The sequence below is a fragment of the Thalia democratica genome, chromosome 6 (genome assembly GCF_965202585.1).
Source record: "Thalia democratica chromosome 6, ktThaDemo2.hap1.1, whole genome shotgun sequence".
NCBI lineage: Eukaryota > Metazoa > Chordata > Thaliacea > Salpida > Salpidae > Thalia > Thalia democratica.
In genome coordinates this window covers 29,581,744-29,608,168 of record NC_139170.1, presented here as the reverse complement: position 1 = coordinate 29,608,168, position 26,425 = coordinate 29,581,744, and the positions used below count along the sequence as shown (strand labels likewise).

At 25.5% G+C, this 26,425-nt stretch overlaps 5 non-coding genes across 5 annotated transcripts; 2 read left to right on the top strand and 3 right to left on the bottom strand.

Annotated features, from left to right (window-relative positions):
• Nucleotides 1-1,344: 1,344 nt before the first annotated feature.
• Trnal-uaa (transfer RNA leucine (anticodon UAA)) lies at nucleotides 1,345-1,427 on the bottom strand. The gene has a single exon. It is a non-coding gene; the product is annotated as a tRNA-Leu (tRNA).
• A 339-nt stretch (nucleotides 1,428-1,766) lies between these two features.
• Nucleotides 1,767-1,839, bottom strand: Trnav-aac (transfer RNA valine (anticodon AAC)). The gene has a single exon. It is a non-coding gene; the product is annotated as a tRNA-Val (tRNA).
• Nucleotides 1,840-7,695: 5,856 nt separating this feature from the next.
• Trnav-aac (transfer RNA valine (anticodon AAC)) lies at nucleotides 7,696-7,768 on the top strand. Its single transcript has one exon. It is a non-coding gene; the product is annotated as a tRNA-Val (tRNA).
• A 339-nt stretch (nucleotides 7,769-8,107) lies between these two features.
• On the top strand, nucleotides 8,108-8,190 carry Trnal-uaa (transfer RNA leucine (anticodon UAA)). Its single transcript has one exon. It is a non-coding gene; the product is annotated as a tRNA-Leu (tRNA).
• Nucleotides 8,191-25,429: 17,239 nt separating this feature from the next.
• Nucleotides 25,430-25,501, bottom strand: Trnaa-ugc (transfer RNA alanine (anticodon UGC)). Its single transcript has one exon. It is a non-coding gene; the product is annotated as a tRNA-Ala (tRNA).
• Nucleotides 25,502-26,425: the final 924 nt, after the last annotated feature.

Below are 26,425 nucleotides of genomic sequence, written 5' to 3'. Positions count from 1 at the left end.
CTTTTAAGGCGTTTATATTCTATAATTTTATGCATCATGACGTAGTAATAAACTTCATTGCAGTAAAGCAAATGTGTCTATTTAACTTTTTTCTGTACTAAAAATATCAAAAAAATTATTGACGATTTGAAATAAATAGCTTGCTTTCTATAAATCTGACCCTCAAAAGAAACAGAAACTTTTAAATTGAAAAAAAGTACTGGTTTTACCACTTTTATCCTTTTGGCTGGTTTTGAATCAATTTTAAATTAAAAGCTCTAGTTTTATTCAATATCTAGAATAGTATTAGTTTTATAACGTATATAAAATACAGTGGTCAAACTAATTCAACTAATAATAAAAAATTTCATTGATACAACTTGTAGACTTACCCTTATGATTATAGAAAATTATAGCACATAACAACATTATGGTTTATTAAGTTAGTTAAAGTTCAAATATTATAAATTTTATTTTATTTTTTTATTTTAAAAACAAACTACTTAGGTTTTCCGCAGAAATAACAGGTCAGAGTTAGAAAACCCACGGCATATACTAGCGAGGCAGTGACACACCCAGCCGTAGACCAACACTCTTCGCACATATCAGGTTATATGGTGACCCGAACATGAGAGATAACATATTAAAGATATATTTAGGTATCCAAATAACTTAAGCTGATGTTATACCTCTGAAAAGTATAAAAATTATATTAAAAGACCACGCCGGGACTCAAACCCGGAATCTTCTGACTAGGAGTCAGACGTCTTATCCATTGGGCCACGCAGTCGATTGTGAAGTTATTGTTTATTGCGGTTTTAAAACTTGTTCTTACTTGTTTTACTAGCTATCTTGTTGATAACTGACAAACGATAAATTCAATGGGCAAAAAAAAAATTACTAAAACCACAGTTTTTGATTACTACGCGAAATTACTTACACAGTTACTGTATTTATTCAGTACGTTGAGATCTAAATATGTTAAGTGTTTTATGAGCTTATTCATATGATTTAAAAAAGGTTTTTATATATTTACGTGTCCATTCGATGTTCTACGATTTTTTAAATGCTTTGTTTAATTTAAAACACTAATAAGTTTTAAATACTCATTAAAATTCTAAAAAAATATTTAGTTTTTTCTTTAGAACGCTCTTATAACAAGTTTAAAATACAAAATATGTTATAAAGCTTTTAGTTAGTACATCAAGTTTAAAGTTTTGTTAATTAACCATAAAAACTATAAGTTTATACAAATATGTATTTATAGACTAATCTTTAATTGAAAAATCAAAACTAAGTATACTAACTATTTCTTGACCAGACCCTTATTAGTTAAAGTTTTTAATAATACATACTTGTAAAAAGTACTGGGTGTGGGGTTCGAACCCACGCGGACAATCGTCCATTGGAACTTAAGTCCAACGCCTTAACCACTCGGCCAACCCAGTTGCTATAGCATAATAAACATTAGGTTTATATTTATAGTATACCTAGCTTTTATCAATCATAACAACCCGAGCAAAGATACTACATATTTGTTATTGACTAGTTTTATTAGCAATGAGAATTAAGTCAAAACTAATGTAGAAATCCAGTTACTGTTCTAGATATTAATAATTTTAATATATACAGTTATTATGAGTTAAAACACCATTCAAAATTGAAGCTTCGTTAAGAAGTAAATATTTACTTAAAAAGAACGCCCCGTTACAAAACATATTAACATTATATTACTTTAATTAAAATCAAACTTTTTTAAAACTTATATCTTCTAAATATAAATAAAATGTTTCCGCCCGGGCTCGAACCGGGGACCTTTCGCGTGTTAGGCGAGCGTGATAACCGCTACACTACGGAAACTTATGATTGAAAACAGTTTATTGCGTTTATATACTAGCTGTGCGATTAAGTTTGTTATTAGCTTGTTTTGTATTCAGATAATATTTCACATATTTATTGTAATTTTAGAATCTACATTGCGTCAAACACCTTAAAAACAACGTTTAAAATCTTTATTATACTTTTCAACCAAAATTTATTTCAAGCTTCTGCCTACAGTTACTGAGCTTAGTTTAAAAAAATTGTTTTCTTTGATTACTAGGTTAGCAATATACGTAAATATGAATTTTTGAATTATTCAATATTTATGTTTCGTAATGTTTATTTTTAGTTATTAAAAAATCGGTGAATTTACATGTTTGCCTTGTATAAAGTTGTTCAATTTTATTTCAAGTGTCGTATTTTTGTAACTATTTGTATAATTATTTAATTTTGTCTTTTCATCGACAATTTTTATCAAACAATATTTACGTGACGTCATTTATGCAAATTTTTCGTAAAACTTATTAGTTTGTAAATATATCGGTTTAATATTTTACCAATTACTAGGAGCCTAAATGTCATAAAAACAACTATTTTTTCAACATCTAATTTTACAGATTTACTTTTCTTATTTTAGTTAATATAGTTAATAGAATTATTATAGTTTTGTTTAGAAAATTTACAAAATTAATCAATTTGTAAATGTCCAAAAAAAATAAATATGTCCAAGTTTACACCGACACTAAATTAGTTAAAGTTTTGCAACAACAAATTTTACAGATTTACTTTGTTTATTTTAGTTAATACTATATTAAGTATTTTTTATAGTTATTAATCTAATAAATTAGCCTTTTAAGTAACTTTTACTGTCATACAGATTTATTTTTGACTATAGAAAACTTCTAATCGTATGAGTAGCTAATCGTCGTATAACTACATGAATAAGATTTAAAGCTACATATTTTTAAAATGTGTGACTGTTTTGTTAAATAGAACAAACTTAAGTTTGTAATCAAAAAAAGTATTTAACAAACTGTAATGTTTGTTTTTTAGTTTTTTTTTTGTAACTTAACGTGAGCTTTTGAATTTAATAATTGTAAGCCAATGAGCTTAGTTTATATTGATAAAGGTATAAATGTTTTGTTAGAAGTTAACTAAAGTTAGCTTAGTTTGTAAGAAATAAACTTGTTTTTAAGAGTGTTAAACTTTAAAAAAAAGTAATTTTGATATGATTTTATGATTTATTTTTTGTACTTAAAAGATCTTGTTAAACCAGAAAAGTTAAGCTTATAACTTATAAATATGTGTAATAAAAGTTAGAAAGTGAGTATTGTAATTCTGTTACTGTATATATTTATAGCTCTTTTGATTTTCAACAAGTGATTTATTAAAAGCATTTTTACAGTGGTTTAATATAAAGCATTTTTCACACAAGTGACATGCTTTTATAGTTCTTGTAGTTTTCAACGCTTGGTTTTGCATTTAATATAAAGTATTTCTCAAAATATTATTTAGTTTTTTTATAGTGGTTAATATACAGTATTTTAGTACGCAGATTACATATTTAATAGTTCTTGTAATTTTAACAATTGATTTTGTATTCATTGAAGTTCGTTTAATAGAGAAACCCCTTCAACTGTAGTGCCTGGTTATTTATAGTAGTATTGATATCTAGTAATACTTAAGTCTAGGGTAAATTTATAATTATGTCAAATCCCAATAGTAAAGTAACACTCAGATTAAGCCCCAAGCGTAAACGTTCTGGGGTAAATGAACCTTTGGATGTTTGGTCACCAACGCCTACTGATTTCAATGGCGTTCTCAAAAATAATAATTGTCAATCTTTTGATAAACAGTTGATTGAAAAAAGTGTCATAGGGGGTCACATAGAACAAAATGCCATAGGGAGATATAAACATATTGGTATGAGGGGTGATCAGTACAATAATTATGCTATTCAGACACAGCAAGCTGATAGTTACGAGGAACTTGATATAGCTGAGCTCCGTAAGTAAGTTGCACGTGCCAAAATTAGGGCAGGTACTAGGGCTAGGGAAGAAAAAAAGCAACTAATTAAACAGTTACACTAGTATGAGGACGAAAGCAACAGGTCCATCTGCAGCATACCACCGTCAAAAAATGTCACCCATGCTAGTTTTTCTTCAAGAAGCAGTTTCATAGGGTCTAATGATTCATACATAGTAACTAATAAACACCACGATATTATAACATATGCTCGACTTATGAGAGTGAAAGATCTCTCAAAACTGTTCCATGATATCACCTAACTTCTGAAACGTACAAAATGGAACTGGGGTATTTTAAGCACCAATGCGAGATGTACGAGATTAGCAACGAACAGACAAAGTACGAAATTCTATTATAAAAATGGCCTCAAAAGGATGTTAAAGACTTCTTGGAGTCAACCTCAAGGCAGGAAAGAAGTTATAATAATTTATACCGCTTTCTGCAAAACAAAGGTTGCCTTTTAACAAAAATTCTGAGGTCCAGAACAGCGTCTAATGCACCAATAAAATACAAAGATTTGCGTATGGAAGCAACAAAGTGGGCAAAAGCAACTTTAGATGATAGGGTAAAATTTTTTACTTGTTACTTGGCGCCAGATAATCTTGAAAATGAGGTCCGGGCAAACTTTGGACATAATATTGAAGAACTTCACCTTAGGATGGCAGCAACCTTTGTAGGTCATAAAGAGCGGCACTTAGATAACACACTAAACATTGACTATGGGGTTTGCGAGCCACGCTTTGGAACAAATAGAACAAGGAGGCGCAATAACGCAGGCTGGCATGAGAACCAAAACAATTTTTTTAATGACTATGGTAGTAACCAACCTAATCAGCAGCATAAAAGGCCTGGTCGCGACTAGCACGCAAATTTTTTTTGTGCAAAACTTTGTGACTTACATTTAGCCCATGGTGAAAAGGAATTTAAATGTAGAATGCCTGACTCTTGTCCAATGGCCCACCTTATAAAACATCAAAATCAAAATATTTCCCCACATGAAGATAATAACAGAGCAGTAAAACACTGTTCATTTGCAATTGCAAAACCTGCTTCTTTTAGTCTAAGATAAAAAGTACAAACATTTTAACCTAAAGCTCCCAGAAAAATCCTAGCATATGGAGTAACTGGCCGAGTGGTATGGTTTAATGTAAACAAGGGATATGGTTTCATTCATCGTGATGATAAGGACAGTGATGTGTTTGTCATCACATTGACATCACTAGAAACAACCCTAACAAGTATTTAAGGTCACTTAAACAAGGTGAGGCTGTTTAATTTGATGTAGCAAAGAGTACAAAAATATGACACATGTAACAGGACCCAACTTCAGACCAGTTCAGGGTTCAAAATATGTCCCAGATAGGTGGCCAAGCAATAACCAGAGGTTTAACAGGCATCAGATTTGCAAATTAAGATACAAAAAGCAGATGGAAAAACAAAATAACTATAAAATAAAGCACAAATTAACCCATTAGGTTAAAACAACTAATGTTAGAAAATTTCCAAATGGAAACAGCCAGATTGATTCTTCAAACAAATTAAATGCTAGTTTAACAGGTTATAAACCTGTTAACAATAATAAAGATCTGGTAGAGCCTCAAAGAGAAATTTTGAATCTACGTATAAAACAAGATGAGTTGATAAAAAAAGGTCTAAAAATTGAAAAAGGGTTGAGAGTATTAAACTTAAGATTAAGGAACTATCAAATAAAATTTTAGATAGGCCAACGTAGAACAATAGTATTTTAGGGATAAACTAGGCATGGCAATTAAGTGATTTTTTTCTAGCGTCTATTTATACTTAAATATGTGCTTGTTTTCTTCAACTTAATACTGCAAACTTCTGTAGTAGTTTTTGACTCAAGTCTAAAATCATTTTTAAAATTAACTTCTAATAAAAGCATTAAAACTTTAAAAGTATTAACAAAAAAATTATTATAATTTAAGAGAACTGATTAAAATATTTTTTTGTTTATTCCCAGTTATTTGAAACCTTTTTTTGTGTTATTAATGTTTTTTTTTTGTATTTGAAATGCTAGGATAGAATTCAATTCCCATCAAACGGAAAAAAGAAGTGGGGTGAGGATTCTCTTTCAAAATGGCGGGAAGAGGAAGTGTAACGCTATTCCAAGTTTCACTTGAAAACCTTTTTATTAAAAAAAAAAAAGAGTTATTGTACTTACAATTCTTGCCCGGGCAAAGTCTGATGAAACGAAAAGTGAGAAAGAGAATACAGAGAATGAGAGCGCATTTTTCTTTTATGACGTAAAGAGAAAAAAAGAGAATAAGGGCGCATTTCTCTTTTAAGGCGTGTTATCAAAACTGCATGATGCAAGGATTCATTTAATGTTTTTGGTCACAAGATGATAAGGTGATACGACAGACTGATCTGGTTGACAGAACCGCCAGGAGTTGCAGAGACGGTTTACAGGAAAGACAATTGAATATTGGTATTGAGTTGTTTTATAAATTTAGTATATATATTTGTAATTGTATATGTTAGATTTTAAGTTTGTTGTTTGAAGTAAGTTTTTTCTCTTACTGTATATTTTTTTAGCTCTTTTGATTTTCGACAAGTTATTTATCAAATACATTTTTTCAGTGGTTTAATATAAAGCATTTTTCACATAAGTGACATGCTTTTATAGTTCTTGTAGTTTGCAACACTTGGCTTTGCATTTAATATTAAGTATTTCTTAAAATATTATTAAGCTTTTTTATAGTGGTTAATATACAGTATTTTAGTACGTTAACTACATATTTAATAGTTCTTGTAATTTTAATAATTGATTTTGTATTCATTGAAATTCGTAAAATAGAGAAACCCACTCAATTGCTATGTCTGGTTATTTATAGTAGTATTGATATCTGGTAATACTTAAGTCTAGGGTAAAGTTATAATTATGTCAATCCTAATAGTAAATTAACACTCAGAAAACGCCCAAAGCGTAAACGTTCTGGGGTAAATGAACCTTTGGTTGTTGGGTCACCAACGCCCACTAGTTTCACAATATTTACGTGACTTCATTTACGCAAATTTTTTGTAAAACAGCTAATTAATTTTATTAGATTAATAACTATAACTTATCAAACTTAATATAGTATTATCTAAAATAAACAAAGTAAATCTGTAAAATTTGTTGTTGAAAAACTTTAACTAATTTAGTGTCGGTGAAAACTTGAACATATATATATTTTTTGAAACTTACAAACTGATTAAATTTGGAGATTTTCTAAACAAAACTATAATAATTCTATTAACTATACTAACTAAAATAAGAAAAGTAAATCTGTAAAATTAGATGTTGAAAAAATAGTTGTTTTTATGACATTTAGGCTCCTAGTAATTGGTAAACTATTAAACCGATATATTTACAAACTAATAAGTTTTACGAAAAATTTGCATAAATGACGTCACGTAAATATTGTTTGATAAAAATTGTCGATGAAAAGACAAAATTAAATAATTATACAAATAGTTACAAAAATACGACACTTGAAATAAAATTGAACAACTTTATACAAGGCAAACATGTAAATTCACCGATTTTTTAATAACTAAAAATAAACATTACGAAACATAAATATTGAATAATTCAAAAATTCCTATTTACGTATATTGCTAACCTAGTAATCAAAGAAAACAATTTTTTTAAACTAAGCTCAGTAACTGTAGGCAGAAGCTTGAAATAAATTTTGGTTGAAAAGTATAATAGTGATTTTAAACGTTGTTTTTAAGGTGTTTGACGCAATGTAGATTCTAAAATTACAATAAATATGTGAAATATTATCTGAATACAAAACAAGCTAATAACAAACTTAATCGCACAGCTAGTATATAAACGCAATAAACTGTTTTCAATCATAAGTTTCCGTAGTGTAGCGGTTATCACGCTCGCCTAACACGCGAAAGGTCCCCGGTTCGAGCCCGGGCGGAAACATTTTATTTATATTTAGAAGATATAAGTTTTAAAAAAGTTTGATTTTAATTAAAGTAGTATAATGTTAATATGTTTTGTAACGGGGCGTTCTTTTTAAGTAAATATTTACTTCTTAACGAAGCTTCAATTTTGAATGGTGTTTTAACTCATAATAACTGTATATATTAAAATTATTAATATCTAGAACAGTAACTGGATTTCTACATTAGTTTTGACTTAATTCTCATTGCTAATAAAATTAGTCAATAACAAATATGTAGTATCTTTGCTCGGGTTGTTATGATTGATAAAAGCTAGGAATACTATAATTATAAACCTAATGTTTATTATGCTATAGCAACTGGGTTGGCCGAGTGGTTAAGGCGTTGGACTTAAGTTCCAATGGACGATTGTCCGCGTGGGTTCGAACCCCACACCCAGTACTTTTTACAAGATTATATTATTAAAAACTTTAACTAATAAGGGTCTGGTCAAGAAATAGTTAGTATACTTAGTTTTGATTTTTCAATTAAAGATTAGTCTATAAATACATATTTGTATAAACTTATAGTTTTTATGGTTAATTAACAAAACTTTAAACTCGATGTACTAACTAAAAGCTTTATAACATATTTTGTATTTTAAACTTGTTATAAGGGCGTTCTAAAGAAAAAACTAAATATTTTTTAGAATTTGAATGAGTATTTAAAACTTATTAGTATTTTAAATTAAACAAAGTATTTAAAAAATCGTAGAACATCGAATGGACACAGAAATATAGTACGCTATATAGTAAATACAGTGCCTCGCTAGTACATGCCGTGGGTTTTCCAACCCTATCCTATTATTTCTGCGGAAAACCTAAGTAGTTTGTTTTTAAAATAAAAAATCAAATCAAATTTATAATATTTGAACTTTAACTAACTTAATAAACCATAATGTTGTTATGTGTTAAATTTTCTATAATCATAAGGGTAAGCCTACAAGTTGTATCAATGAAATAGTTTATTATTAGTTGAATTAGTTTGACCACTGTGTTTTGTATACGTTATAAAACTAATACTATTCTAGATATTGAATAAAACTAGAGCTTTTAATTTAAAATTGATTCAAAATCAGCCAAAAGGATTAAAGTGGTAAAACCAGTACTTTTTTTTTAATTTAAAAGTTTCTGTTTCTTTTGAGGGTCAGATTTATAGAAAGCAAGCTATTTATTTCAAATCGTCAATAAATTTTTTGATATTTTTAGTACAGAAAAAAATTAAATAGACACATTTGCTTTACTGCAATGAAGTTTATTACTACGTCATGATGCATAAAATTATAGAATATAAACGCCTCAAAAGTTTTATCTAAAAGTCGTACATGGTCTAGTGGTTAGGATTCCTGCTTTCAATTACGCGGTGCCGGTTCGATTCACTATGTAGGAAGATTTATGTAAATTTATTGTACTTCATGTTGTGACCGTGACAACCCAGGTTTGAATCCTAGTTACAGCACTTTTTTACCAAGAATGGTATTTTTGCACAAAAAAAACATTTCAAAATCATACAGCCTAGTATTTATTTCACTAAATTTTAAATAATTCATTCAAATATTTTTACAATGCTCATTTTTCTGAATTAATATCGTTATTTAAAAATTGTATGCTAACTTTTTTAACTAACACAATAACTTAGTAATGTTTTTATGAACAGAAGAGTAGTGTGGTGTGAATTACAAAAGTTCATTTTGTAAATGAAAATAACTTGTTTTAAATTTTATAGAATCAAAACAATTGATTAAGCTTGTACTTTTCTACTGTTAGAATAAAGGTAGAAAAATCAATAAAAACACATTATTTAAAATAGAAATCGCGTGGAAAGCAAAGACTCAAAATCTAAATAAAAAACAAATATGAGATGTAATGTGCGTTTATAAGCATATGATTTGTAACACTTTATAAACTAACATTAATAACATTTTTAAACTTATATTTCATAAAGCTTTATAAACTAACTTATAAGTTATTTTCAAAAATCTTATAAACTTATGTTTAATTTTACCTTACAAACTTATATTCAATAAAACTAAACAAATGTATGTTTAGCAGAGTTTATAAAACTATTTTTAATATAATTTCTAAAAACCAATTTTAGTAAAACTTTGTAAACTTAAATTTAAAATACTTTCATAAACTTATGTTTAGTATTAATTTATGTTTATGTTTTTAATTAAATTTACACTATTTTTTAGTTTAATTATAGTTTTGTTAAAACTTGTTCAAACTTTTTATACTAATGATTACTAACTCTTTATAAACATAGTTTTAATAAAACTGTATAGACTATAATTTAGCAATACTTTATAAGATTATAGTCAAAAAATTTATTCTATTAACGAGAACAGATAATTTTTAACTTTTTTGATCTAAATATTACAAAACCTACAACGAATACAAGTAAATAAGTTTAAAAAACTATAATTATAAGTCTTTATTCGCTTTTGAGATAACTTTTTTACTTAAATATTCAGCAAAAATGTCTCAGACCGGAAATCGAACCCGGGCCGCGTAGGTCAAGAATCCTAATCACTAGACCACCTAGGACGACAGGGGGAGACGATAAAATTACGTTAATTACTTAATATCACTTTAGTTTATTTCGTTGTTTTAAAGTTATTGTACATCTTTGTATAAGTTAAATAAGTTTTTTAACTAGACCGAAAACTAACGTTATTAGTTTTCGAATGTTCTAATACTATTAAAATTATTTAATACTTACTCTTAGGGTGTTAATTTAAATCAATTTTGCCACGAAGACCCTATACAAAATAATATAAAAAAAAATAACTATATATAAGTTATAATACAAGTAATTTATACAATTACTTAGTTTTTAGTAGCGCATTAATGATAATATAACAATTAACTTTCTCTATTTCGCTCTCCTAAGATGTCCTTTAGCCCTCGTAACCATTATAGACCTCTTAGTTATAATGACCTTACGCCAGATATTTATTATATTAGGTCAGTTGGTTATGCTATATAAAATTTTCATAAAATTTTTTAAACAAATGTTAAAAATTTTACTTGAACTAGTTTTTAACAACGCTTTACGAACATCTATATAATAAAACTTTATATATTTGTTTTTTTTAGAAGTTTATTAAATTCATTAAATCTAAAATTTGGGAGGTCTATGTTTTAAAGTTTTCGTCAACTTATGTTATGCAAAGTTAAGTTTTATAAAAATTTACAAACTTTTGTAAGTAAAACTCTTAAACTCGTGTTTAAATAGTTTTCAATTATTTTTTTGTTTTGAATCTTTAAAATTTTGAGGTAAATTAAAAATTACGAACTTAAGTTTAATATAGCTTTTTAAAATAGTATTTAATAAAATTTTAAAAATTTATGCCAAATGTTTATCGTATTTGTTTTAAGCTTAAGTTTATCAGTTAAACTTAAAAGTATCAAGTTATTAATTTCAAATATCAGCAATAAAAAAAAACATTTAATTTTTCAATCAAAAGGTAAAATTATCAATACTTGTATACAAAAGATAATCTATTTTTGAATTTCTAAAGCTTATACCTATTTCACAAATAATAAATTATCTTAAAAAGTTTCTATTTTGTAGTTTAGTTTAAAAAGCGAAGATAAAATTTTGGTTTGTAGGTAAAATGTTTTGATGAAAAAATAATATTTGAAAGTAAAATGTGTTTGTAATACATTGAAAAAAGTTATACTGTTTAGGATTTATAAACATTAATTGCTAATGATGTTATTATATTATTTTAAACAAATAAAGATTATTTAAATTCCAAGCTGGTTTTAAATATTCAAAATATTTATCATTTTTATATTAACTACTGTAAGCGGTTCTTTAAAAAAGTAATACATAAGTTTGTTTGATTGTTTGAAAAGTTGTTTACAGCTCAAAATGCAACCAGTATAAATGTCAAGATGTAAAGCTCAAAAGTATTTGATTGTAAACATATACGCTTAAACCAAAGTGATGTTTGTAAGTATGATAGGTTTATAAACGCATCAAGTATCTATTTACTAGTGATGTACCGGACTCACTATCCGGATCCGGCCGGATATTACCATTTTTGTCTGATATCCGGATCCGGCCGGATCTTGATATGAAAAAAAATTCTTGATCCGGTTCCGGCCGGATTCTAATTTGAAAAAAAAAGTCCGGATCCGGGCCGGTACATCACTAGTTATTACCTAGTTTTATACTCAGATATTACTTCACATGTTTTATTGTAATTTTATAATCTACATTGCGTCAAACACCTTAAAAACAACATTTAAAATCACTTTTATACTTTTCAACCAACATTTATTTCAACCTTCTGCTTACAGTTCCTACGCTTAGAAAAGATATGTCTTCTTTTAATACTAGGTTAGAAATGTATATTAATAGGAGTTTCTGAATTACTCGATAATTATGTTTCATAATGTTTATTTTTATTTATTAAAAAAATGGTCAATTTACGCGTTTGCTTTTTATAAAATTGTTCGATTTTATTTCAAGTGACGTATTTTTTGTAAAATATTTGGACAATTTTTGTAAAACAATTATCACGTGACGTCATGTATGCAATTTTTTTGTAAAAATTATTTAGTTTGTAAACATATGGGTTTCCTATCTTATTTCTATTATTTACTTAAAAATTAACAAGACTATTAATAAATATTAATTTATATACTATTTAAATTAATTTTCATTAATAATCTTGTTAATTTTTAAGTCAGTTAAAAAGTTCAATATTTTTTAGTGAAATAAGCTCTTTAAATCTTACGATTTTTTCATTTAACAAGCTTAAATAAAAGAAATTACAAATTTTAGTTTTTACTCAATATTAAACACTATTTTGTATATTAAGGGAATATTTGGTAATTACCTTCCAAAAAGGGGTAATAAATGAAAAAAAGGTTAAGAACCGCTGTACTAAATGCTTAACTGTTGCAAAATTTTGTTACTTTAGAGAAAACGCTTTTGAATAAAAAAGGATTAATTTTAGAGCGTTAAGATTTTTATTAGAATTTAAGTCTAATATAATTTTATGATTTAGTTTTTTGTACTTAAAAGAACCTTTGCTAAACCAAAATATTTAAGTTTATAACCTTTAAATATGCGTAATAAAGGTAAGGTTTCTTTTAAATATTTAGTATTTAGGCTTTTCTTTGAATTTTTTTATACTTAAAAATATATCTTTTAGTGGGTATAAGTGTGTTTAAAATAAGTAAATGTTTGTTAATGTTAGTGAATAGTTAGAAGTAAACTAAAAGAAACAACTTTTAAAAGGTATCATATTAAAGTAAAAGCTTAAATGAAGTTTTTTCAAATCAAGTTAAAATAGCACTTACAAAAAAATAAGTATATGTTAGGTATTTCTAAGAAAACTTTAAACTGTTGCACAAAATTTGAAACGAATAAGTTTTGTCGATATACATAAATTTAAATAATGTTTTTTTAAATTAGGCACAAAAAAACTTTTTTTTTCTTCTGTTTACTTTTATCAAAGTAGTTCATAAAATTTAAGGCTTTATAATATTTGATGATATAAGAAACCGATTTATTAAATAATTCTATATGTTTTTATGGGTTTCAATTTATTTAAAAATTCAAATGGTAACTAAAAAACGTAAGTTAATGTTTAGTTTCTTTATGAATATTTTAAGCTGTTTTATGAAAATCTAAACGAAAAATTTAAAATACAAAAAGACTTCTTAATTAAGTTATTTTAAATAACAACTAAAAGCTCATTTTTTTTAATATATATTGTTAAGAGAACAACCCATAAATTTTAAAGCTTAATAGTTTATAGTATAATTGCTAAAATAGGAAACCCATTTATTTACAAACTAAATAAGTTTTACAAAAAATTTGCATACATGACGTCACGTGAAAATTATTTTACAAAAATTGTCTAAATTTTTTACAAAAAATACGTCACTTGAAATAAAATCAAACAACTTTATAAAAAGCAAACGCGTAAATTGACCGATTTTTTAATAAATAAAGATATGGGTAGGACTTTTTTTGTGTAGTTTTTTTCGATCAATATTGGGTACTTCACATGAGTATAATTGCAGCAATTTTGCAAAAAAAGGCTCCAATATTTTGAATACATCATACCATATTTTGGGTAGTTTTGATTTAAAAATTATACAAAAAAGTTGTAAAAATACTTCGCGCTGAAAAGTAAATTGAACACTTTTACATTTAAAAATTCTACAATCAATGGCTTCATTAAAAGTCGTACTGCTAGTTTTTGGAGCTTTATTTTTGTAAACACAAGAACAAGCGTCTCTGTTTATAAAAAAAACGCTTTTTATGTGAATTTTAATTGTAAACAAATTCAACCACATGTATAAAAAAAAAATATTTTAAATATTTACTAAGTTTTAATAAAATGTAATAACAATTATAAAGTGGGTCGTTTTTAATTTATGTGTAATTTTCTTTGAGTCATGTGTACTTTATAAACTTATTTACTAAGTTATATCTACAGAAGAATACTAATTAAACTATAACTACTAGTAATTTTGAAATTATATACCTTAAACTTATTTAACATGATACAATAAGACTTCTTCTATGTTATGGTTTTCGTATTAAAACATACTTGACCAGTTATTAAAGCCGGTAATGTGATGTGTATAGATAAACTAAAATAAGGCATAACTAACTATTTTAGTTTTAAATCAAATATAAAGAGACTACTCGCATTTTGTTTAAAAACAAAAACCTAGTAAAGTTTTAATCTATTGTAAGCTGTTTATCATAATTACTTAAATAATACTTTAAACAAGCCATAAGGGTTTTAAAATTTATTTTTAACAAGTTTTATTACTTGCTCTTATTTTTATTTAGAGCTTAAGTTTAAACTGTAAAAATATTCAATTATAACTATAACATTTTATTATAATATAAACTTTAAATTGAATTTAAAGTTAACTTTAGTTGTATATTAAACTTTATATCTCCTTTAATTTTATTTAATAAATAAAAAAATGAAACATTTTAGCAAAAAAAAATAATTATTTTAAATTATGTTAATTTTTAACACACACAACAATTAAAAAAAAACGTTTTATTTACATAAATATATAGGTTTCATGCTTTATCATAAAACACAAAACTAATAACTAGTTATCTTAAGTATTCAAAATAATCCAAACATATTTTGAAAAAAATGTTTTTTAAGCAGAAAGGAAAACATCTACCTATTATACTTTTAGAACTTAAACATTTTTATACAAAAACAAATAATTTTTCCTTTAAATGTATTGAAAAGTAAAGAAAAAGTAAAAACATGTATATAAATCTAAAACATACACTCTTTAGTATAAAAAAAAATAAATATCATTAGTCCTAGGTAATTCTGTTTAAAATAAGCAATCCTCGGTTATTAATATTAATACTACTTGATATTTAAACAGAAAATTTACACTAAAAAATCTAATTTAAATGTTCACTGATAGTTATAGAACACAATTCTGATTTTATAAAACAAACAGTTAAGTATGTAACCATAATTTACTTTTAATTATATGGTAAAAAATAAAAATATACTAAATCAGATAAAAATTTCATATTACAATTTAACTAAACAGCACTTAACAAAAACAAAGTTAAATCTAACAAATAAAGAAACTAAAACGAAATACTGAAACAACTTGTGCACTACTAATTTATACAGGCAATTATAGTACTTTAGTTCAATTACAATGAAAGTATTTAAAAAAGAGTTCAAAGAACTTTATTTAAGTGAAGTTCCTTCACTTAACACATGACAAAGTGTACTTTTTGACACATTTGAAGTTGATAGAGTTGCAGTCAAATTTTGATTGGGATCACTCATAGATAGTATTCCAATCCTAAACTAAATGAATTGTCTAAAAGTATTTGCTTGAATTGTTAAGAACAAAGATGCGGTTGTACAAATAAGAGAAAAGTACATAAACTTTACAATGGACTCAGTATTTTCTTAATCAATGTAAGTGTGAGCACCACAAGTGTGGAGGGGAGTTGACCACATCGCACGCAGTTGACACTTGATGTATATGTTAATACATTCTATCCACATGTAAATGGTCTAGAAGATATTTCGGCAAAATTACTAAACACAGTTTTTAATTGTAAAGCTCTTGGAAACGAAGTAAGTTTAACAATTAAACGGTCTTCAAAACTTTTGATACTAACAAATATTGGCAGCCAAAATATTTTGTTATTTTGTTGTATAAGGTAACTTTTTATCAAAAAGCTGTATTTGAAAAAAAGGATTACTTTTCAAAAACATGTTCTGTTGAGTCACTATAAAATCTATGTGAACAACTCAAAGAATATGATTTGATTAAAACAGTTTGGTATACAATAAAACATTCTATAGATAAAAACTTTATCAGGGTGGTCACTTTTGTTATTTCTAAAGAATTTAAAAGAGCTCTATTTCAATACAAAGGTACCCAACCATTGTCTTATAAAAAAAATAGAGTTGATCCAATGTCTATCAAAAAAGTAAAAGTTTATATTTTTAAAAGTAAAAAAATTAAGAATACAATTAATTGTCTAAGTTTAAATACTAAGCCAACTAAAAATGTGAAGTATAGAATTAACAACAAGCATAAGGACTTTAAAGATAACAGTATAGCAAATGATCTAGAGAGTTGCTTGAAGAAAATAGGTGATGGATTCATTCAGTCTATCAAAATTTTTAATGATCCTATACTTACTAACGTCCATAAAAATTTACCTTCATTGATTCTTTTCACAGAGGATCAGTTTGTTTACATGGTCACATGTTCTGCTCAACTAGGTTCAGTTTAAAGTGTAGACAGAAGTTTTAATCTGGGAACATATTTCTTGACAGCTATAACTTTCAAAAACAAAAAGTAACTTTCAGAAATAATAGTTCTAATCCAGTATTTTTAGATGCTAGTTTTTTACACAAACAAGCCAGAGAAGAAGATTAACTTTCTTTTCTCTTATAAAAAATCAAAAAGTTTAAATAAATTTCCTACTCTCATATTTTCAACCCCATACTTTGTCACAGATGGTGAACAAGCACTTGTAAATTCAATCTGCAAAAGTTTTCATGACAACACGAAGCTTTAGGTGTCATATACATATTGAGAAAAATATTTATTCTTTATATAAAAACTTTATCAGGGTGGTCAAATGTTGTTTTATCTAAAGAATTTAAAAGATCTCTGTTTTAGTACAAAGATACACAACCAATGTATTGTAAGAAAATTAGATTTGATCTAATGTAAATCAAAATAATTGAAAATTGAATTTTAGTCAAAAAAAAAAATTCATGATCTAAATTTAAAGAGTAAGTCAATTAAACAACATCAAGTATAAAATTAAGATCAAGCATAGTAGCTTTTAAGAGAAAATTATAGCAAATATTTGTTTATGGTTTTGAAAAAGTGCGATTTGCTTTAACCCTTTTCCTACTACCAGGTTTTTTAGCAGGTCTTTTAGCAGGTCTTTTAGCAGGTATTTTGGTATAACCACTATCGGAAACTGAATATCTAAATAAATTTTCTTATAAGATCTTTATATCTTTAGAATTAATTAAATTCTTAAATGAAGTCTGTGGGTAATCCCAATTGAAGTTTGACTGCAACATCATCAACTTTATAAGATGGTTCAAAATGTACATTTTCTCGGTATGGGTCAAGTGGCCCTAAACCAATTTTAGGAACTTCTTTTAAAAAAAAATTCTGTAAACTCTTTTTTGCCTAAGTGTTTCCACTTTTGAATGAAATTAAATGCTTCTTTTGCAATTCTAGTAACTTAACACTACAAATATACCTGTTTGTAAAACATTAAATTTAATTTAAGAATAATAAAAAAATACTTGGTACTTGGGGAGGGTGGGGTTAGTCTTTTTTTTATAACTTGATCTTATTTTGTTGAATTTCAACTAAGCTTTGAGTTGCTTTTTACAGAAATTTTATATCAAAGAAGTTTTGTGAGAAATAGCCTGTTATACTATGATTCCTTATGGTAGGGGTAAACTAAAACTACTAAAAATCTTTCTCCTCTTACATTTTTGATATCAATACCACAAACAGATTTTTTGAAAACTTTCTCCATGTTTTCAGAATTTCTTCTAAATTTTTAAGGCAACAAGTATATTGATCTATTTACAGCATAAACTAATAAATTTAAGGTAAATAACTATCTTAAATAGTATAACAACACTAAAAAGATACAGTAAAGGTACTTAAAATGTGTTTTTAGTTAAATAAATTCTTGATACAAATAAAAACTCAAATATATGATAGACTTATAATATCTAATCAAAATTTTATTATTTTACATGCAGAAATAGTTTAAAAATCACATATTTTTTGGTAACTTTTGTTTAAAATACCATGTTTTTCCTTCTTTTTTTTAATTTCACAAACTTAAGGTTTTTCCAATTTTTGTTTAAACTGTCAAGTTCCTAGATTCCAGGTGTTTTGGCAGCTCTGCTCAAATTTTAAGAAAATATATCTTCTAATTTTAAAATAGAAGCTATTTATATTCACTTAAACAAGCCAGAATTATGCAAACAAAGAGAATTTGATTACTCATTATCCTTGTTTAAATTAGACTAATTTTGTTTTGTTTTAAATTGTTACAGTTAATTACGTTTTCCTTGTTGTTTTTAATTTTTTTTGTTATAGTTTAGGGCAGGTGTCGGCAGGCAGTTGGTGCTCGCGGGCCAAATTTCAAGTTTCCAAAGTCTTCGCGGGCCGCAGTTTTAGTTTTAGTGACATTTGAATAATACTTTGGTTTTAGTCACACTAAAGAAAGGTTTTACTTTTATACACCTTATTATTTTAAATGACTTTTAGCTATACATAGAATGCCTATTTAAAATAATATTTATTAGAATAGAATTCACATTGACTAATATACTTAAGTGTTAATAAACTATGCATTTTAATAAGCACTTAATAAGTTAAGCTTAATACTTTAGTAATTTTACTTACAACCTAACTCTCTATAAAAACCTAACTTGAAAGACAATGTATGTGTTTTTTTATACATTTGTTATATTATCAACCCTTTTTTCATATTTCTAAGAATATTTACTTCAAAAAAAGTTTTTGCGGGTTAAATAATTTACACTCATTAAACAATTTATTAATTAGTTAACTTGATAAAATTAATACCTATTTGTATTCCAGAATGCTAAAACAAATTCTTTAACATAATTTATTCTCGAAAATTTTAATAAAATAACTTATTAGTAATTAGTATTTTACATGGTTGCCACTCAAAAAGCTAAAATGTCTGAGTTGTATCAAACCAGCCTAAGTTTGTTAAAAGTTGAAAAAGCTAATAAATACTTGTTAATCAAACTTAAATACCTAGTTAAAATATCATCATTATCAAAAAGTACACAAAATGTAAGATTTACGTAATGTAAGACGATTAGTAAACTACACTACAGTCATAAAAACTATTCTGAAAATTGAAAGATTTCCTTAAAGTGTTTGAAATAAAAGTTTCACACACACCTGAGTTTTCAAGCTCTTAAAATTGCCTGTTTGGGTAGCAACCCAGTTAAAATAAAGTTCACAACATAAAGAAATAACAAAGGTTATTAACAGTATATAAATTACATGCCAAGAAAATATAAGTCAGCTGGAATAAACAATTAAGATTCTTAAACAAATTTAACAAAAGTATAAAATTCTATTGAGTCATTAGCGAAGTAGAAAAACTTATTTTTCATTAAGCATTTTAGCAACTCTTTATCTGAAATAAGAGTATTGCATTTAAAAATTGAAATTGCAAAATATAAGACCAGCTACAAGAATAAAAAAACGTTGTTTAGGAGTTATTGCGAGAAACGATAAAAAAACAAATCACCAAAGTCAGTTCTCCAACAAAGCACATGATTATCTTCAGTAACTACAGAATGATCAGAAAAAGTTGTTAAGGCAAGTTATAAAGTAGCAAAATTTATTACTTAAACTGAGATATCGTTTATAATTGAAAACTTTTCTAAAGAATTTATGTTGTCGGTAATGAAAAGCTTTTGTTTATTTCTTCAGTGACAACTAGAAGTCGTCCTTAGGAAATGCATTAAGGTTATAGTCGTATAAATCAAATTAGGACTTTAATCAATCTGTTAACATGAGAGCACTGATAAAAAAAACTATTGCTCATCTGAGAATTTTTATTAGAGATGTTTTTACTAACTTTGACATTTTAGTAGAATTTCTTGGTTAAGTTTCAAAGCGAAGCACAACAATCGGTGAAATTTTACAAGTAAAGGTGCAATGCACCAAAACAAGTTTTTGGAAGTACAATTTCTTCTTTTATTTTTAGTATAAAGTGTAACTAAAATTGAAAAAATGTCTTAACAAATATATCAATATTGAAAGATACTTTTAAGCTACTTTGATGTATTTTCTAATAGAAAAATATTTATTTGCTTAGTTTTTTGTGTCAAATCGAAATTTTATTACTTTACATGTAAAAATTGTTTGAAATTTCAGGTTTTTTTCAAAAATTCTCAAATTCAAATTTTTTCCAGAACTTTTAAGCACAAATTTTTAAATTCAAAGCTTTTCCTGAATTCAAGTTTTTTGGCAACACTGATTGTTCACACTTAAATGTACACAATAATATAATAAACATTTTGAATTAAATTACCTGCAAGACTTAAAATTTAACATATATTATAGCTCCAACTAACACTGATGATTGAGCAAAACATACATCATAAGTTTAATTTGCCACTCTTTCAAGCAAAAAAGTCAGCCTGAGTCATCAAAAACATTCCTGATATTTTTGTATAAAAAAAGCAATTCTAGCCAAAAACTTAAAAAAAAGATTTAGTTAGCCTGAGATTTAAAGTCTTCAAATAGTGATAGTCTGAAAGTGTGGCAATGTACGAGCGTGAACTTGGCTTGAATGGCTTTTTTTGTAATTTAATTTTTTAACCAAACTTTTAACCAATTTTTTTAATTTCTTTAATGCTAGCTTAGAAATTTTTTTTTAGTTCTAAAAAACGTTCTTTTGTTAAGCTTTTAACAATAATTTTCATCGAATTTGGGTTTTAGTTTTGTAGTGGGGCCCCTTTAAAAATTTAATGTTTTTAAGCATTTTTTACTTTACATTGTTATTCTCTTAACTTTTTTTTTTCAAATTTATTTATTTTTAACATACTTATTAAATTGAGTTTTAAGACGTTATTAATTTTTTTTTTCAAAAAAGTTTTTTTTTATAACATATGCTTAAATAATTTTTTCAGAAAAGTTTTAAATATGCACGCTTTTGGTTCTTTTTTTACATGGTTTTATAACAAAATAAATTATTTTTTAAATAGTTTTTAATTTTAACATACTTATATACTTAAATTTTATAACGTTATAAATTTTTTCAAGCTTATTATTATTTTTTAAATGTATGACCCATACAAGTTTTACCTGAATATTTTGTTTACGTAACTTTAGAGATTTCTTGATCAAATACTAAGAGCTTAGGTAAAATTTAAATGGGTCAGATATTTTAAAAATAATAATAAGTTGGAAAAGAATAAAATAATGTTATAAAAATTAATTATATAAGTCTGTTGAAAATAAAATATATTTTAAAAATAATTTACTTTTGTTGTAAAATCATGTAAAAAAAGAACCAAAGCCTTTCAATTTGGAATTTTTCTGAAAAGTTTATTAAAGCATATGCTATAAAAATAAAAAATTTTTGAAACAAAAAATTAATAACGTATTATAACTTAATTTAATAAGTATGTTAAAATTAAAAATATTTGAAAAAAATTTTTTGGAGAAAAACAATGTAAAGTAGAAACGCTAAAAAGCATTAAATTTTTAAAGGGGCCCACTACAAAACTAAAACCCCAATTCAATAAAAATTATTGTGAAAAGCTTAACAAAAGAACGTTCTTTAGATTAAAAAAAAAGTTTTAATTTAGCATTAAAGAAATTAAAAATAATTGGTTTTAAAGTTTGGTTAAAAAATTATTTTACAAAAAAAAGCCAATCAAGCCAAGTTCACGCTCGTTGGCAATGTTTAATTGTTTTTTTTTTTGCCTGAATTTGAACTATTTTAACAATATATAAACTTAATAAATTTACCATCCCTAAATCTAGTTTATATTAAATAGATAGTTCTAAAAAACAGTAATTGTGTGTATTGATATGCAAGGTATAAAATTAATTAAGTTTTACAAAAAAAATGTTTGAAAAATGAAAATGTATACCTAACAAAAACTATATTAATGTATGTCATATATATTGTTTTAAATGTGTGTGTACAATTTAGATATTACATGTAGAAACAACAATGTTAGAAAATTACGCAGAAACTAAACTTTAAATTTTAACTAAAATATTAGATAAAAAGTGGTTAAAAATATGAGCATCTTTTTAAGTTGGTATGCATAGAAATTAATTTAAAGTGCAAAGAAAACTTTTAAAAAATTAAAATGTGTCAAAACAAAATCAAGTAAACCTTATTTCTTATTACTACGTTATGTTAAAAGTTTTTACAATGGAATGTAACATTTACAAATAAAAAGTCTAAAAAAACTAAAGTAAAACTATAGTAAACTAAGGTAAAAAAAACATTGAAAAAGAATATCTAAGCTATAAAGAATTAACACATTAAACAATAACTATGCATTACTTTTGTACAAAATGGAAAACATTTGCATTTAGTTTATTTAATAAATAGGTATTATTTATCTAACTTATTAAATCAAAGCACTCTTTACACTCTTTTTTCAGATAATTACTTGCTGTTGTAAAAAAGAAATTTATTATGAAACTGAGAAAAATGTCCTGTTAGAATGCTAATCTGTCTTTTTCACACTTTTAAACTAAGCCAGTATATTATACAGAGACTTAAAACCAAACTAATCAAATTAAATCAAATTACCGAAAAAAATTAACTTAAATATATTTTTGCTTAGCGGGCCACATTTACATACTCGCGGGCCACAAAATTTTTATTCGCGGGCCGCATTCCATTCAAAAAAATAACGTGCTCGCGGGCCGCAGATTTACCCTTCGCGGGCCACAATTGGCCCGCGGGCCGCAGTTTGCCGACCCCTGGTTTAGGGTTTTTTTGCTAATTGATTGATAATTTCTCATATAATTAAAAAGGCTATATAAGTTTAAAAATTGTTTTACCTTGTTACAATTGTAATCACACTGAAGAAAATTGTTGAAATATATATGTGTTGTTGAAAAAGACTTGTTTTATGTATAAAAAATTAAAATTAGCAGACATATGTTTAAAATTTTAAAAAATTATATGTTATTTTGAAAAATAATTGTAAACTAATGTCTAATTTAACTTTACAAACTTATATTTAGTAAAACTAAATAAATGTGTGTTAAATAGAGTTTTTAAATCTTATTTTAGTAAAACTTTGTAAACTTAAATTTGATATACTTTCAAAACTTATGTTTTATAAAAATATATGTTTTTATTTTTAATTAAGTTTACAAATTTTTTTTTTTAATTAACTTAAGTTTTGTTAAAACTTTGTCAAAATTTTTATACTTAATAACTCTTTATAAACATAGTTTTAAAAAAACTATATAGACTATAATTTAGCAATACTTTATAAGATTATTTTTAATAAACTGCATTTTATTAATGAGAACAGATAAATTCCAAAATTTTAAATTTTTTCATTTAGAAATTACAAAACATACAACGAATACAAGTAAATAAGTTTAAAAAACTACAATTATAAGTTTTTAATTACTTTTAAGATTACTTTTATACTGAAATATTCAGCAAAAGGTTTCCAAGACCGGGAATCGAACCGGGCCGCGTGGGTGAGAGTCAAGAATCCTAACCACTAGACCACCTGGGAGGTCGGTAGAATTGATGAAAATATGTTCATAAAGTTTTAAATTTAGCTTGAGGTTTAACAAGTATATTTCAACCACAGTTTATCAAATTAACTTAAAAACCGGTTGTCATAATCTAAAAGTGTTAAATATTTTCGATATACTTAAAAAAACTTAATAAGTGACTGGTAATATTTTTTTTGTAATTAGCGTACTGTACTAAATTTAAATATACAAGTCTTTTTAAATTAAAAATAGAAATCCATAAGCTTTAATACTTATGTTTTGAAGTACCTACAATCTAAAAATATTAAAATAACAAGTTTATTAACACAAATAAACAACACAAATATACTTTTTTTGAAAATTTCAGTCTACATATAGTAAAACTTTTTAAAGTTAAGTTCATTAAAACTTTAAAATCTTATGTTCAGCAAAATTTAACAAACTTATGTTAAATAACACTTTATAAAGATATGAATATTTTAAAATTTTAATAGATTTATCTTTATACAACTTTTTAGAATTCTGTTTAGAAAAATTTGATAAAATAAATTTAATTAGCATTTTATAAACTTAGTCTGTATAAATTTTTCATAAAATTTCATAAACAAATGTTCAATAAAATGTTTAAACTAATTTTCAAAAACGCTTTATAAACTTATATTTAATGACGCTTTATGAACTTATGTTTAATAAAACTTTAGAAATTTATTTTTATTAGAAGTTTATTAAATTACTTTAAATCAAAAACTTAATAAGTCTATCTTTTACAAATTGTATTACCTCATTTATAATAGAATTGTGTAAAGTTAAGTTTTATAACAGGCAAAACAATTTCTAAGTAAAACTCTTTAACTTGTGTTTGAACAATTTTTAATTTTTTAATTTAAATTTTAAAAATTTTATGTTATATTAAATTTTACGAACTTTAGTTTAATATAGCTTTTTAAACTAGTATTTAGTAAAAGTTAAAAAATTATGCCATATGCTTATTGTATTTGTTTTAACCTTAAGTTTTTTAGTTAAACTTAAACATATTAAGTTATTAAATTCAAATATATAAGCACTAAAAAAACATTTAATTTGTAAATCAAAGGGTAAAATCATTACTACTTGTATACAAAAAATAATATATTTCTAAATTTCTAAAGCTTATACCTATTTCGTAAATAATAACAAGTTATAGTCTTAAAAAGTTTCTATTTTGTAATTTAGTTTAAAAAGCGAAGATAAAATTTGATTTGATGTTAAAATTCTTTGATAAAGTTAAAAAAATATATAATATAAAAGTAAAATGTGTTTGTAACGCCTTAAAAAAAGTTATACTGTTTATAATTTATAAACATCAATTGCTAATGATGTAAATCTATTATTTTAAACAAATAAAGACTATTTAAATTTCAAGCTGGTTTTTAATATTTAAAAAAAATTATTATTTTTATATTAATTAAAAAAACTACCGTAAGCAGTTCTTTAAAAAAAGTGATACCTAAGTTTGTTTGAAAAGTTGTTAACAGCTTAAATGCAATCAGTATAAATGTCAAGATATAAAGCTCAAAAGTATTTGATTGTAAAAGAGTACGCTTAAACCAAAGTGATGTTTGTAAGTATGATAGGTTTATATACGCATCAAGTATCCGTTTACACAAGTCAAAAACTTTTGGCAACCCTGTATTAAAAAGCTTATAATAAACATGTATTAAAGTTTTAAATTTTAATAAAAATAAGTTATTAAGTAAAACAAAATTTTGTTGAATAAAGAAGTAACTTAAAAATTTCAATATTGAAAATTTAACACAAACTAAAAGTTTGAATTTACAACAAAGTAAATAAAACAATGGGCGTGGGGACGCCGGGGATCGAACCCGGGGCCTCAGTCATGCAAGGCTTGCGCTCTACCACTGAGCTACGTCCCCACTTGTAATATTACAGTTTGTTACAAATATGTACTTCAAAGTGTTTTAATACGTTTTGATAGTAAAGCTCCATCAGTTGTGAACGTTCTCATTTATGTACGTTTATACAGTATTTTTAGTCGAGGATAGTGTAATTTAAAGTAGCCCTCTAGCTTAAATTTGTTTTTTAACAATATGTTAGATCTATTTGAAATTAATACTGCATTTGTACTAAACTGCTTAGAAACAAAAATGTTTAATAAAAAACGTAGCTTTAACAACAAAAAAAAATAAGTTTTTCAGTAACAAATTGAGTTTATAAAATCATTTCATGCATTGTATGTAAGTAATCTATAAAAATATGTTTAATTTCACGCACTACTAAGCTAGCATAAATTATAATAAACGCTTTAAAAAATATCAAAGATGCAACTTGAAGCCCTTAGCATTCAAATAAGATATTCATTAGCTTCATGTTCATGTAAAGTAATAAAAATCTATAAATTAAAAAATAAAAATAAATAAAGATCGAATATAGGTTATTTCCCTTCAATTACTACGTTTTTTTTTTAAGATTTAGGTATTTTTTTATTTTGAAGGTCTACTTGTTGAAGAAATTTATTATATATGTAGTTTTGAATATTAATATTTGTATCAGTGTTATGATAATGATCAGGCTAAAATTTAAATTTCGATGCAAAATGACTACTTGTTGAAAAAGTAATTGCTTTTTAAAGCATATCTGTTCAAAGGTAATGCTCCCATTATGTGCTATGTCCAATTTTAAAATAACGTTATGTTCTAAACTATTTTGTTTAAAGTGTTGTTACCTACATGAAAGATTACCTTTTTACTTTTTAGTAATTGAGATACCTTAGTTTCAACAAAAGTGTTTCCTCCCGGGCTCTAGCCGACTTAACTACGTTATTTAACCACTACACAACG